Source organism: Scleropages formosus, chromosome 10, assembly GCF_900964775.1.
Source record: "Scleropages formosus chromosome 10, fSclFor1.1, whole genome shotgun sequence".
Classification (NCBI taxonomy): Eukaryota; Metazoa; Chordata; class Actinopteri; order Osteoglossiformes; family Osteoglossidae; genus Scleropages; species Scleropages formosus.
The window spans coordinates 6592216-6607405 of record NC_041815.1 but is presented as its reverse complement, the minus strand read 5'-3'; positions in this window follow the sequence as shown (position 1 = coordinate 6607405).

Genomic DNA, 15190 nt, shown 5'->3' with positions numbered 1-15190 from the left:
CCTTCTCCTGTCACTCTAGCCAACAGCCACTCACCCCCCCTTATAAGTCCTGTGAGACCCCACAGCGGTTGAACAACTATTTCACATTTTACCCACAATTCTCATCTATATACAATAAACATCTTTTCCCGCTGAAACATGAAACCCCTCAGTAACACGGACCATTACAGTGATATTAGGCTCTGATCGTACATTGGGACGAATGCTCAGTTAATTGTTCCACCTTGGCTTAGAGTCCCCCTGTATGGCTCATACCTACTGCCAAGTAAGTTGCTGCCCCCCCATTTGGACAAAAGCGGAGTAATGGCGGAGAGGTGGTGGGTTTGCTGAAAACGGTGCATGTGGGAGCATGAAGGTTAGAGGGTCTCTGTATACACCGAACGTGACTGACACTTGGGTGCGGCTGGTTGTTTAATCTGATACTTGCCTCCCGAAATTTCATTCCAATACATTCTCATGCCCCGTACAATAGAAATCAACCAGCAGAGTGCTTAAAGGAAAAGACTTCTTTAGATTCCTTTTTTAGCTTCCCTAGAACTGTCCCTAGATACTGTTCCCATGAGGTCTCAGGGGACATATTTTATTCATTTAATGTGATGTACTTGTGTTTACTCCTTACTGTCAAATGGACCTGTTGTAAATAAAGCTCCCTGATCCATTGTAATTACTGTGACTATAGACACTGAAAAGACAAAGCTCTCAGAAGGGGGTTAATTATAAGTGCACAGTGAATATATTTTAAAAAGAGTAGGAATTATGATGCCACAGAGGCAACACCTACATGTTCATTTCAAGACACTGTACATTAATCATAACTGAACTATTGGTTATGCTTCTGTTGGTTTATAATGAACCCATCTGTAATTATGCAAATTCGGTTACATTACATGTTTTTATCTCCTCCTGTGGAAGCTGATGAACTGATGAAAATAAAATGGCAATGAGCTGACTAATTTACATTCCTCGCGCGCTCAAGGCCAGGATGCTGCATCTATTTGCACCAGCAGATGGAGCGGTAACTCCAGGGTGGCGAGTGGGCCTGCGCACTATTTTGCATTCCGCTGTGTTGCTCTGCTGATTGCACTATGTATTAGAGCATTGTCACGACTGGCTTTTATTTACACACATATTGCACTGTTACGGTCTGGTGAAAAAGACATATTATTTTAGAACAATTTTTATATCATGTATATATTGCCTCTTTTCCCAGGCTGAATGGAGAAACCCTTTTTTTCTGAAAAGACAACAGAAAACAGGAAATCATTTACTATTTGTAGTTATCAGCATTATAAAACACAATGAAATACACACAGTATCAACACTAAGGAGAAAAAAATGTTAATATTACAATATTTTCTATGCTATCATTTCCTGAACCTCTGCAACTCATGACCAGGACACCATCATATTAATTTTCCTTTTTTACCCTGACATTCAATGAGTGCCTCTCCGTTTATCTGTGGGATTTCTGTCTCACTTCTTTATGAAACATCAAATCAGCAACCGGCAAACAGAAAAGGCTCTGAGCATCGTTAGGTTTTGAGCATGCTCATCCGTAGCCTTTGTTTCCCTTCAATCAATGTGCGATTAGCTAACACAAACAGGGATCTGGTTCTTAAAAGCACGAGGCTCACGAGGTCACTCAACTACGACTCAGGGCACAGGTCCTTATTTAGTCCTAAGCAGGGCCTTTAGCCCGAGTTGCTCCACATATTGATGGGCCATTTCTACGCTTATCACAGCTCTTGCAGAATATTCAACCTTCTTCCACTTTGCCAGCATCGCATTGATTGTTTTTTGTGTGTGTGGAGCTTATTTAGTGCTGATAAGCGTGTTTGTTATTATGCAACCTCTCGGAATGAGTGTGGGTCATTAAATCTCCCCGGTGCTCATTGCCCGCTCGGATAGTACCTTATTACGTGGATCTCTTGAGCAGTGCTTGGGGACAGATGACTTGAGGAGGGCCGCATCGTGCAAAGCGTTGGAATACAGATGAACGCCACCCCCCACGCCAGCGCAAATCTGTCTGAATTAATATGTTGCCCTAGCTTTACCCCTAGCTGCTAACGCCATTAGCCAACACGCTCCAAGCTAAACTGAGATACTCTGTAGGGTTATGGGCATGCAAAGACCGAGATCAGTTGCTCTGTCAGACTGACATGTGCGCATCTTCACTCATTCTCAAACAATGATTAATTTTTAAACCACAAATCTTCAAAGCTCTCTATAAAAGTATAAATAAAAAACAAGGAAAAATCATTTCAAAGAAGCCTTTACTGTCAAGGTAGAACCGCTTTGCTGTCAAGGTACGAGGGTGTGGTGTTTTTCTCGTCCAGGCCTTTCACTCAGGAGGTAAATTCTCATGCAAGGCTGTGCGGTGAACAAGTTGACTAGGTTTGTTCTTGCTATTGATCTTTCCGGAATTGTCATTGCTTAATGTTTCATGAGCTTAGCTAGACAAATCCTGCCACGGCAGGGGGATATCTCAGCGGCTACACCTCGCTTTTCGGATATCACTTCCCTCCCTTTGTTTGCCACGTCGCGATAAGGAAAAGAGGTTCCGTGATTTGATGGAATCCACAGTCCTTGGTGCACTGAATTGTGGGATTGAAAAATAAGGCATAAAATGAAGACCTCGAAGACCTCTTATTTTGCTGCAGTATCTTGCATAACTTGCATAAATTTAGACACATAAATAAACCTCAATTATATATAATTATATATATATTTAATTATATAGCAATGTAATTATATAGAGAACTTAAGCAATTCAACCACTACAGAAACCATCAAAATTAATTTCATAACAACACTGATCACTGTATTTCTTGTGAAATTTCTCAGACCTTTGGTAAGATTTATATTTCAAATCACACACACACACACACACACACACACACACTTTCGGAACCGCTCGTCCCATACGGGGTTGCGGGGAACCGGAGCCTACCCGGTAACACAGGGCGTAAGGCCGGAGGGGGAGGGGACACACCCAGGACGGGACGCCAGTCCGCCGCAAGGCACCCCAAGCGGGACTTGAACCCCAGACCCACCGGAGAGCAGGACCTGGTCCAACCCACTGTGCCACCTCATCCCCCTTACATTGCAAATCATGTGATATATATTAAAAATTAATGTACTTCTATGAAAAAAAAAGAAAAAACCAATGCTGCACATTTAAAACAAGCTGAATCAAAAAAAACTTGAATAAAGCTACCTAATGAATATTATATAAAGATTCCCTTGAATTTGTTAATAATCAAATAGTTTGTAAAGGCACTTTGACTTTGTGTCCAGTAAAAAAAGAAAGCCTCCCATAACAGGGGAAAAAACTGCTATATAAAACTGGATTGTATTCTGAGCGGAGTTTTGTCTAAACACAGTTTGCTACTAAGGTATGTAGTTTAAAGGTTAAAAATGAAGAAAGGTTTTCAAGCAACCATAGACGTGACTGACAAAATTTGATTGTAAAACAAAACCTTCTTGGGATCAATTGCTGCCATATTTAACCGGTTCATTAAAAAAAAAAAAAAGTTGTAACACTGACCTTTTGCCAAATACCATACGTCATCAATCAAAGTTCAGGTAACAAGATAGCCTGTAACATCCGCCTTTATGAAACAATATCTTCTGAATACTTTACAGAGCAGCAATTTCAAATTTACCGCAGCATTATGCACACTGTTAAACACATTATGAAAGTGGAAAAAGATGATCTACAACCTATTAACGTGTTCTTCACACTAGTGACCGCTCAGAAAATTCTCCTCTCTTCTATAACTCAAATGGGGCGAATCTTTTGTGATAAATGTTTACTAGCTGCTATCTCAGCTGACTTCCAAGTGTGAACTCATGAATAATTACTGTACTTCAGAAACAGTTCCTCTTTAATTAGATCTACCATTAATTATCACTCTACACAAGCTTATTTGGAGAAGGACCTACTGTGCACACATGTCATTCTTGAGAAACTTCAACAACACCAGGGGCCGAGCTGCACTCATTTCCAAATGCACAGATGGAAAAGACAGAAAATGCTTCATTAAAGGTATCCAGTCTCTAGAAATGCTGGTTTGTTCCAAAGTGCCTGGTGATACTGGGAGGTTTGCAAGTTTTGTGGCTGTCATTTCCTGGATTGGTGACTACTCAGAAGGCACAATAAACATTAAGGTCTGTGAGAGAGCTGGTTGGTCTGTTCATGTATTTCTTTCACATACATGAAAACCCGGACGCTTTATGATATATCACTTGAATCGAAATATGCCGTTGATATCTTGGTCAACCTTATAAGGAGCGATCTACCCTACACATTTATCAAAACGGAGTTTCGTTATCTCGAAGACCAACTTCTAATCACAGTCATATTCCCCAAAGGTAATCTCACCGTTCTGTGCATCATGACAACGCAACATATTCTGGCGCGTTGCTGTTCAACAAACAACAGCGCAACCTTGGACTGCAATCCTAAATCCTCACACAGAGCCCATAACCACTGTCCCTATTACAGTTTTCTGACCCCACGTCAAACCCCAGTGCATCCAAATAAGCAAACAACACATTAGGGCATCTCAAGGTCCAACGTCAGACAGTCACAATCACTTCAACTGACAATAAAGGCTATCTGGGTGGAGAGGACTCTGCAGTTCTTCACCTCCACACACTGTGTGTCCGCATGCCCTCTAACAACACAGATGGAGGTTTCTGCATTAACATTTTGCGAGGAGAATCATTTTAAATTGCCAGCATTCATTGCTCATGAGTGGCTCAGCTCATTACCAGCTCTTGTGTTACCCTTTTGCTCTCTTTTTTCTGCTGAAGGGATCACCTGCTGAAGGCCTGGCCTATCAATATGCCGTCAACGGGAGGACAGACACAATATAATATCATACATTTTTTGGGGAGGCAGGGATAATTAAATACAAAATGCTCTGTGAGACATGGGCAGAGAAGTCCATTACAGAGTTCATTTTGTCTAATGACTGATCAGTTAGGGTTGCTGAGATCCAGTGCCAGACCTAGGAAAGTAGAGGGTACAATGTGGCTGGGGCACCAGCCTGTCACAGATTGTAAAGGGGAGCTCAAGGCGGACAGGACTCTATCCTTTCTCCAGAGACTGCACGGCACATTCAGTGGCAAACTGAGGCCGGCCGAGAGTCAGCAGCTCTCCTCAAACGTTTGACCATAGAATGTGGGAGAAAACCTACATGCATATGACGTAAACTCAACGCAGTGATGCTTTGTTTTTCAAGTTTCAATTTAAATAAGAAACACACATCGATTTGGGTAGCATATAATTCACTGTATTTTACATACTAATTAATGTCATCTATAAAAATACATTTTAACAGTGGAACTCAAAATACACCATGTAGGACCATAAAAGGAATAATCTCTTCAACTATTTAGCATGTTACACATTTTATTATCATACAAAATATATATTCCATACAAACACAAAGCCTGTATTAGAGGGTCAGCATGTAGCATTGTGGTTTGATCTGCTGCCTTTGGACCCAAAGGTTGTGGCTTTGAGTCCTACCTCCAGCTGTAGTACCCTTGAGCAAGGTACTTATCCTAAATTGCTCCACTAAAATCAACCAGCTGTATAAATGAGAAAATAGCTTAATGTTGTAAGTCAATTGGGAGAAAAGCATTAGATAAATGTACAAATTGTATATTCTTCAAGATGTATGTCATTTTGGAGAAATCGTCTGCTAAATGAAAAAGTGTAAATGTAATAAATGTATTACATGTATTCTGCACATATATAAGCCTTAGAGACATATCCAGAGATATAGTTAAATTACAGGCTTTTATATAATCTGCTTTAAGGCTTTTACATAATAAAACAGTATGACACTAGGAAAACTGTGACTGAAAGTGATATAATTGAGAAGATTTTCAAAAATAATTCATGTGAATATTAATTCAAGCCTGGAACCCTTTAGTATATCTTGTATGTTTTGTTTGGTCAGCTGCCGGGGGGGGGGGAGTGCGGTGGCGCAGTGGGTTGGACCGCAGTCCTGCTCTCCGGTGGGTCTGGGGTTCAAGTCCCGCTTGGGGTGCCTTGCGGCGGACTGGCGTCCCGTCCTGGGTGTGTCCCCTTCCCCCTCCGGCCTTACGCCCTGTGTTACCGGGTAGGCTCCGGTTCCCCGTGACCCCGTAAGGGACAAGCGGTTCTGAAAATGTGTGTGTGTGTGAGCTGCCGGGGGATTCTTGGACACCCAAAGTGATGAAATGTGTATCCCTATCACGTTAACCCCAACATAAAGCGACTTTGCAGTAGACAAATCTGACCTTTATTGGCTGATCAGTGCCTCCAGGGCATGACTGCACTGGAAATTCATAGATCCACGATTTTTTAAAAGGACATTCAGATTCAATGAACACTGAGCAGCCCTTTCCCCACAAACGTATTTTAAAATATCATCCATTGACGCTAATGAAAAGTTCAGTGGTTCTCCAGTAGCACATGGAGGTCAGACTGCTATGTGCCTGGAGAATTGAAAGTATTTTCCTGGTTCAGATGAGGATTCAGGGGCTGATTTTTGTTTTTTTTTTTTTTTTTTTTTGTTTTATTGCCAAACGCATCATAAAAAGCAAATTGTTGGTGGTGTTTTTTTTTTTTTTACGAACATTGTAGGTGTTCTCATCTTTCACACCCTCGGAGTGCGCTTTGTAACACATAACGTAACATTTTGTTATGCCATTTATTTCCTTGAAGAGGATTTTTCCCTCTGAGAAATTCTGGCATAACCTTTGCACTTCATCCATCTGCAAAGTCAGATATGTACCAAAGCAATTTGAAATACCCTAGCTCAAGGGTACCATACAAATCCCCTCCTGCCTTCTTTTTTTTAACAGTTTGCCTTTGAGATCTTTTGCATTTGTTCACCCTTCATAATGAACAAGTCTGTTCTGAATAATGTGCTCCATTTAGTGTACATGTCAGAACACAGGTTCGTGAAGAGCAGGCACATTTATCTTAATAACATTTTCAAAAACTCATATTGTTTCAAGCAAATTCCTCTTTCAAATGCATGACACCAGAGATATGTATTAAAAGATATGACAGCTGATCCTCTAATGAAGATGATTAATTGCAAGTCTAATCCTAATTATATGCATAGTAAGAGTGAGATTGTACATTTCTTGCTGTAGCTATCTGGCCAATGTATTACTCACATTACATGTATATTTGCTAAATGACAACCAAATAATCACATCCAAATGGATCACCCTTAGCTCATTGCATCCAGTAAGTAATAATAGCAATAAATTACACTGTAAAATGCACTGGCAGCCTGAAGGCCATATATCTTTGCATTAGCAAAGGCAGTAAGTAGAGCACTGAGCACACAGCTGATGTCAAGCTGGGGGATAAGGGCAAATAGCTGATCAGTCTTTTCATGCTATGTGACAAACCTTTTTTCTGCATGCTCAACACCTTCCACACCTCACCTGCCTTTACTGAAGGTAAAATACTGTATTCTGTTCATAAGTTTGCATATGGTTTGATGGCTATTTTCAAATTGGACTGTCAATTCAGAGATGTTTGTCTAAGATTTGGAAAATGCAGGTTTTTGAGAAAGATTGTCCAGCATGTCCAAAGACATGCTGTTTAGGTTCTCCTATAGTGTGTGAGTGACACAGAGAGAGTGTGTGTGTTCCACTGATGTATGGATGAGTGACCCAGCGTGAGTAGTGTATCTAGCAGTGTAAATCACCACGGTGAATAAGGTGTGTGGGCTCATAACACTACATAGAGTTAATTGGAAGTCGCTTTGGACAAAAGCATCTGCTAAATAAATTTCTGGCACTAAATTTACTGACATTTTTTGCAAGGTAGATTGCAGAAATACTCCTTGGCAAAACTGCTAGCAGTTGTTTATATTTGTCCACATTTACGTATGATTTAGTGCCATTTATTAAGAATCATTAGGAAAACAGTTTTTCTAGTACTAATAAAAACACAATTAAAAAAACATTTTAATATCTTGAAAATGCCTTTTTTATATAACAGATTTAAAAAGTTAACAATTAATTAACAGGTAAATGATGCCACGTCAAAAGTTTTCTCCCGAAAAAGGCAGTAGAGCAAAAGGAGGGTTGTTTTTGAGAACTGCTGGGATTTAAAAAGCGTCACTGAAGCAAGGTCTGACGCAAGGGGACAATTAGCCTAATAAAAGCATCCTGTATGCAGTCAGCACCATTTGCATAATGTGCGAAGTCATGCCTGTTGTTGGATTTCACGCAGTGTCCATTTCGCTTAAGGAAGCTCGCGCTGACATTTCCGCACGCCGCTCCTTTGTTCGCGCCTGTCAAGCGTGGCGCTGTCGACGAGCGTGCGCGCAGACCGTCGCGCGCTTCTCCTGCTGTTCGGCCCTCATCAGTGTAGCCCCTCTCACACTCCCCGTTTCACAACCTTCTCCACCACTCCTTTTACTGCTTTTATGCCTTCTAGTTTTTAAAGACCCGGCGCTGGTGAGGTATTAAAGTATCGGAGAGTATTAAAAACTATATTTAGTATTAATAAGATGTTAATGGCTTCCAGAAGCATTTTCTTGGATCCCCAGTGGATTGGTGATGCCCAACAGTCGTTGTGAATGGTTTTTGAACAGTGGCTGGGCATCAGTGATTTTTTTTTCTTTTTTTTTGGTGACCTTTACAAATGCTACACGTCAAAGGCAGGCCGGGTGATGAGCGGGGACAAGGCTGCGCTGCCTTTATTAGCATAGCGGCTGCTCTTAGGGGAAATAAGCATCTGCCCAACGAGGCTCAAGCTCAGGGGGGAAGGACCAGGATAAGGCCCCCCTGTCTTCTCATGCCACAGTCAGTTTGCACTTCCCAGTCTCATTACTGACAGCTTGGCATTTGGAGTTCTGAGTGCTAGAAAAAAGGCCCAGACAGGGGCCAAAACACAGCAGCATGTGCCCAGCAGTTTGAAGTGTGGAATTATGGGGAACGGTTGACCTGAGGGTAACAGACGAACAGGAATAATAATAGGAAGCAAATCTGCAGGTTGGTGGAGAACATGGATGTTTTTATGCATGACTGATTTAAGGTGTGTTTGTGCAAAAGACTATGCGTTAAACCTTTTCGAATACGGTATGTATTATCCGAGACACAAACTACAAAAAGGACAGTTGTTGGTAGAGGGGTTAAGGAACTGGATGGCGATAAATGTCACTAACGGGCATCACTTCTGGACCTTCCAGAAATGATCAAGGGGTAAAAATGGGAATGTGACTGTTGTTGTACTTTTCTAGAGGATTCTCTCACTAAATATTTGTTTCTGAAAACAGATAAAATTGTAAGTGAATTGCTAAGCGAGTAAACACACTATATCAGTAGTATAATAAGTGTACCGTTATCTTCACCCAGGCACCGATTGCGGTCCGACTTTGCAGCCCAAAGTGACAGAGGCAGATAAGGAAGAGGAGGAAAACACAGAAACATAAATTTCCATTGTCCTCAACTGCTGCCTTGCAACTGATATGCTTTAGCAGTTCATTTACATCCACTTATTTAGCTGACACTCTTATCCAAGAGTGAAATATATTCTCCATTTACTTAACAGATGTTTTTATCCAAAGCACTATACACAGGTTATAATTTCACTTATTGGCAAAACTGGATATTTACTGGGGAAGTTAAATACCTTTCTCAAGGGTACAAGGGCAGGAATTTTTCAAGAACTTAATTGTGAACTTTCGGACATAAGTCCAGTTCGCTGTCGCAAGTAAACTACATTATCATTACCTGGACGAGGTAAGAAATAAATATAAATTTATATGTGCACTGGTAAAACTGGGCTTTGGTAGCACATGGTGGGTTGAGCTGCAGTAAGTGTGACAAGAGCGCTTCGCTTCCGTCATGTAGAGCAGCTAAAAAAAAAAAAATAGCAGTGTTCTCAGCTTCAGTAAGTATTCGTAATGGGGTCCTTGTGCGGATACTAAAGATAAATATTTAGCAGTGGGTCAAGCCATTAGCGGGTGGCTTAAAAGAGCGTGTAGTGTCATTGTTATGTGACTGACAAGACATGGCGAAGCGCAGAGCACAAAGAACGCAGAACAGGACCAACGGAAAATGTTCGTTCATTTAAAGAACCAGACAAAAGTGCACACGGGGAACCTGGGCAACACCACTGCGGGATGACCTGGACAGAACAGTGAAAGAAAAGCGACACGCGAGTGTCCTCCATCTCTCGGAACTGCTGCAGGAAAGCTGGGAAGACGTGTCGGCTCATTTCCTGAACAAACCTATTTTCCAGCAGGTGAACTCACACTTTTGACTGCAACTGTACCGTGTGTATTTAACACGTTGTGTGTATCTTGCATACGCCGCGTATAGTACCATGTGTATTGCGATCAGCCTTTTCTTTCTCAATTTTTTTCCAGTTTACAAATGCAAAGAGCAACTGAACTGTCCAACAGCAGGTAGCGAATAGAGAGCAGGGTCTGTAGCAGGTGCTATTTGAAGAAAACATTTGCTCAGTCCGGTGTTCTAACCATGTTGGAAGCTTAAAAATAGATAAGCAGGGCTTTGGACACAGCCAAAGTCAGCATTTTACTGCTTTTAATGACATCATCTATCGCCCGTACTTTAGCCCCCAACAAAACACGTTCCAAGTATTCCTTTATAATCAACTGGAGGCAGATGGAGACTTGGAGCGCCGCAGCATTTGAAGATATCCCTCACCAAAGCCACCAATGGAAAACACAATATCTGAAGTTAATTCCCTGTAGCTGATGCTCGTGATTTCATGTCATATGTAGGTAGTACCTGTGAATACAGCTAAGCCTTCTTTATTGTCTTGTACCACAAATCTCCTGAACACTATTTTTTTTGTGTTTTTACTCCAAGCCCTTCCTCCTCCTCGTGGGATTTTGTCGAAAGTTGCATACTGTAAATTTTGTTGGTGTTCTGGAGTTATTATTTTTTCACTGTTAATAATATGAACTTGTTCTGTCAAAAAAATGTGAATTTCTAACACTACTCGACAATTTTCTGATTTCATGGCTATCGCACACAAAATTGTGAGCACAAACCTTATCAACATTAATTAATTCAGTATTTCCCCACTTAAACATTTACTTAGATTTATTCACTTAGCAGACACTTTTGTCCAAAGCAATTTACAACAGATACTACGTAGTGTTACTAGCCCACACACCTTATTCACCAAGATGACTACACTGCTAGATACACTACTTACCAGGGGTTACTCATTCATGCATCAGTGAAACACACTCACACACTATGGGGGGTCTGAACAGCATGTCTTTGGACTGTGGGAGGAAACCTACACAGACATGGGGAGAAGATGCAAACTCCACACAGACTGAGCAGAGATAAAACCCACATTCTCTCGCATCACCCAGGCACTGTGAGACAGCAGCACTACTTGCTGTGCCACCATGCCACCCATAAACAGCCAGGTAATTTTTACTGAAACTATTTCATAGTAAGTTACTTGTTCATGGGTAGTACAGTTGGAGCTGGGATTCAAACCTGCAACCTCCAGATTGCGAGATAATGTCTCAGCATTTTATCACCTGCTGCCCTCCTATAAACTGTTATACTGAAAAGTGAGATTTATGGAAAACCAGCATAACCTACTGAATAATCCCATTTTTTTCCCATTTAGAAATATTCAAATCAAATATCCTGTTTCTTGTGTTAAGTTTGCTGCAACACACAAATCACAGCTTATTAAACCGACATAACCGACAGAGCCATACGGATTTCATTTGAATCCAGACCCAGTTAGAAAACTAGTGTCCTCTACTTATCCTTCTCAAAATACAGTGAAGGACTTCATGGATTTTCTTGGCTGAAAATAACAAATCCTGCCACTGCCCTACAAGTAGATTTGCATAATTGGGAGCAAAGGGTGTCCCCACTGTAGCACACCCCTCCTGTAAGAAGTTACCCCCTACTAACCTGAAATAATTTGTGTTATTGCAGATCCAAAAGAACAGAAGAATAACAACTAATGGGGAGGAATGACATTGGGCTGATGAAGAGTTCATTGTAAATAGAATTAATTGTTTTTTTTTTTTTTTTTAAATTGGTCATTATCTACACACAGGTCAATTAACTCATTTGTAGGAGGAGCGAGACAGTGGTTAAGGAACTTTTCGGAATAGTGACCAGAAAGGGGTCAGTGTGTATCCTGGGACAGTGAACTGCCGTTTTGTACTTTAATTCAGAATTCTTTGGTCACTGCTCACGGTGAACACATCAAGATGAACGCTATAAGAATGTTATCGGTAAAAATGGGATGAAAAGTGTCTGCTAGGCAAATACATAATGAAACGGGCAACAGATCCAGCATGAGTTTGCTGGAGGAAAAGTATTTACTGCAAGATTTTCAAGGCCCTTAACTGCCTCAGGTAAAGGTACTGGAGTGTTTTGACTTTAAAAAATGACACTTCAGATTCTTCTATCCCTAAAGCGCCGAGATGATTCATCTTTTAGTTTTCTTTCAGAATAGCTTTAAACTGTTGCACAGTCTATAGCTAATGTGAACTGGCCTTATCTGGCAATTCTCATTCGACTTCCAGCGAGAATTGCCAGATGTGGTCATGGTAGATATTTTAATCATTCATGTCCATGTATAAATATCTAATGTAAAAAATCTACTATCTATATGAATGTACGGTATATCTATATTTAAAATATGGACCCATATTAGTAGTTTTAAGTAATATATGCCTAGGGTATAACATATCAGAATAAATTCACATATCAATCAAATTTACATTTAAATGAGAGGATGAGCTGTAAAGGAACTTACACACGAAGCTATGCCTGATGAGTTTTACCAAGCATGCAAACCTCTGCTAACATTATCTAATATTAATTTTGGCAATTGCCAAAAGTAATAATTAAGAGGTATGTGCAAGGGAGGCTGGATATATGCTGAGGAATTAGGACTCTCTGGTATCTTCAACATAGGTGGCGCAGTGGCGCAGTGGGTTGGCCCAGGTCCTGCTCTCTACTTGGTCTGGGGTTCAAGTCCCGCTTGGGGTGCCTTGCGACGGACTGGCGTCCCGTCCTGGGTGTGTCCCCTCCGGCCCTACGCCATGTGTTGCCGGGTAGGCTCCATGACCCCGTATGGGACAAGCAGTTCAGCCAGTGTGTATGTGTGTGATCTTCAACTGTTAATACCTGTCACAGTGAAGTTGCAAGGGAGGCAAATATAAGAAAAAAAACATATAGCTCTTTGTGTAATATATAAATAACACTTTAACCACTACTTGACCAGCTGTCACTGAAGTGCAAGATCTCCTGATTCATTGTGGTCCTTCCAACATGTACAACTCAGAGACTACAGTGATAAACCAGAAGACACAGGCAGAAGAAATTATACACAGCAATACTTACTAGGGCTGGCATGGTGGTACACTGGGTAGTGCTGTTGCCTCACAGCAGCTGGGCTTTTTGGGTATTGATTTAAATCCATCTCAGTCTGTGTGGAGTTTGCAGGTTCTCCCCGTGTCTACATGGGTTTATTCTGGGTGCTCCGGTTTCCTCCCATAGTCCAAAGACATGCAGTTCAGGTGATTTGGTGAATTGCCTGCAGTGTGTGAGTATGTGGTTGCCTTGAGCGCAGCGTTCCTATCCAGGGTGTGCTCACTCCTAGCCTTGCACCCAGTGATTGCAGGAGAGGTACTGTATTGTCTGACCCGCATAAGAAATAAAAATGTTACAGAAAAAAGTGGAATGACCTTGCCTAGTTTCCTATGCATACAACCAAGGCCGTTCGACACCTGAGCTGTTAAGCTTGTTTCACATTCAATATGTTGACATAAAAATATATTCAAGTTACATCTCAGAGCCGAAAAACTGTGAACGCACTGCGGGAGGGTGTCCAATTTTACAACTCTATGACATTGTGAGAGAAGGAGGCCAGGTTTACTCTTGCACTTCATTAAATGGGGAACTGATTTAAACTCTATTATTACAGTACTACAATACAAAAATGCAATCATAAAGCAAACACCGTTGCTCGTAAGGAATAAATAAGATCCACTTTCTTAGTGCTTTGGTTTGTTGGCATTGAGCATAACGTAGTGCCAATAACCAAAAGAAAAATAAAAGAAAGAAGGTAAACGTAAAATTTTTAAATTTGTTTTATCTAAAAGCAACACTGAAAATACTTGATGTTGGAACATTATTTACAGCTGTATCTTTTGTATCTGCTTTTTCTGCTAATTAATGGGGTATTGCTAGAAATATTGTTTTGAGAAGAAAACCTTGAAAATTAATCAAAACTAAAGAATTAAACAGAGTATTACAAAGCAATAAATCCCAGTGTATTTTTTTTTTTGCACAGTGAATTGGCCCATTCTTCAGTTTTTTAAAAGGTGTTTCTTTCAATAAAAAAATAAAGAAGTTGTAATTAAAAAAAAAAAAAAAAGAAAAGCCAAAAAACAGCAAAAAACTCAACTTTCAGTAAGATAACTATTTTTTTTTTTTTTTTTTTTTTTTAAATGTGAAGCTATGTGAAGTATGGTGGACAAAATCATAACCCAGCTTGTTTCTTGGTGATGAACATCAGTTCAGCAAAGATTCCTAAGATTTTGCTCATTGCCAGAGCTACATCACATTGACACTACAATTTAAGTGCTGGCTGAACTTTAAAAAACAGACCTGCCTTCACAGTGAGACAGGGGACAAGATGTTTAAAATGAATAAATAAATGACGAATTTAAAAGCAGGTTGTGTCCTTGAGGATTAGCCTCAGAGTTGGTGCTTTTCCCAGACTGCAGTTTGCCAGACAGGAGTCAGCGCACCTGGACGGCAGATGCATCGCAGCCTCGATGCGGGACCCTCATTTGCCAACCCCCTGGGCTTCCTGAGGGCAGAAAGTTGCAGATACTCAGCTCTCCCCAGGATAATCAACCTGGCCCCCTCCGTCTCCCAGTGATCATAAGGCAACAGGTTATCCTTGAGCTCTCAGAGGTGAAAACATAGCTTTGTCATGTGCTGCTGCTAAAGGTGAGCTGCAGCACGGACCGGTTACTCAATGAGCTGCGTTATAGCTACGGCTCAGATTACCCAGTGATGGCTTTGAGGCGAGGTTGCATCCACGGGGCTGCTCCAGCGTAATGAAATATGCAGCACTGCACCGACGTGGACCATTCAGCATATGTGCAGGACACCTACAGGCAGAGCTTGT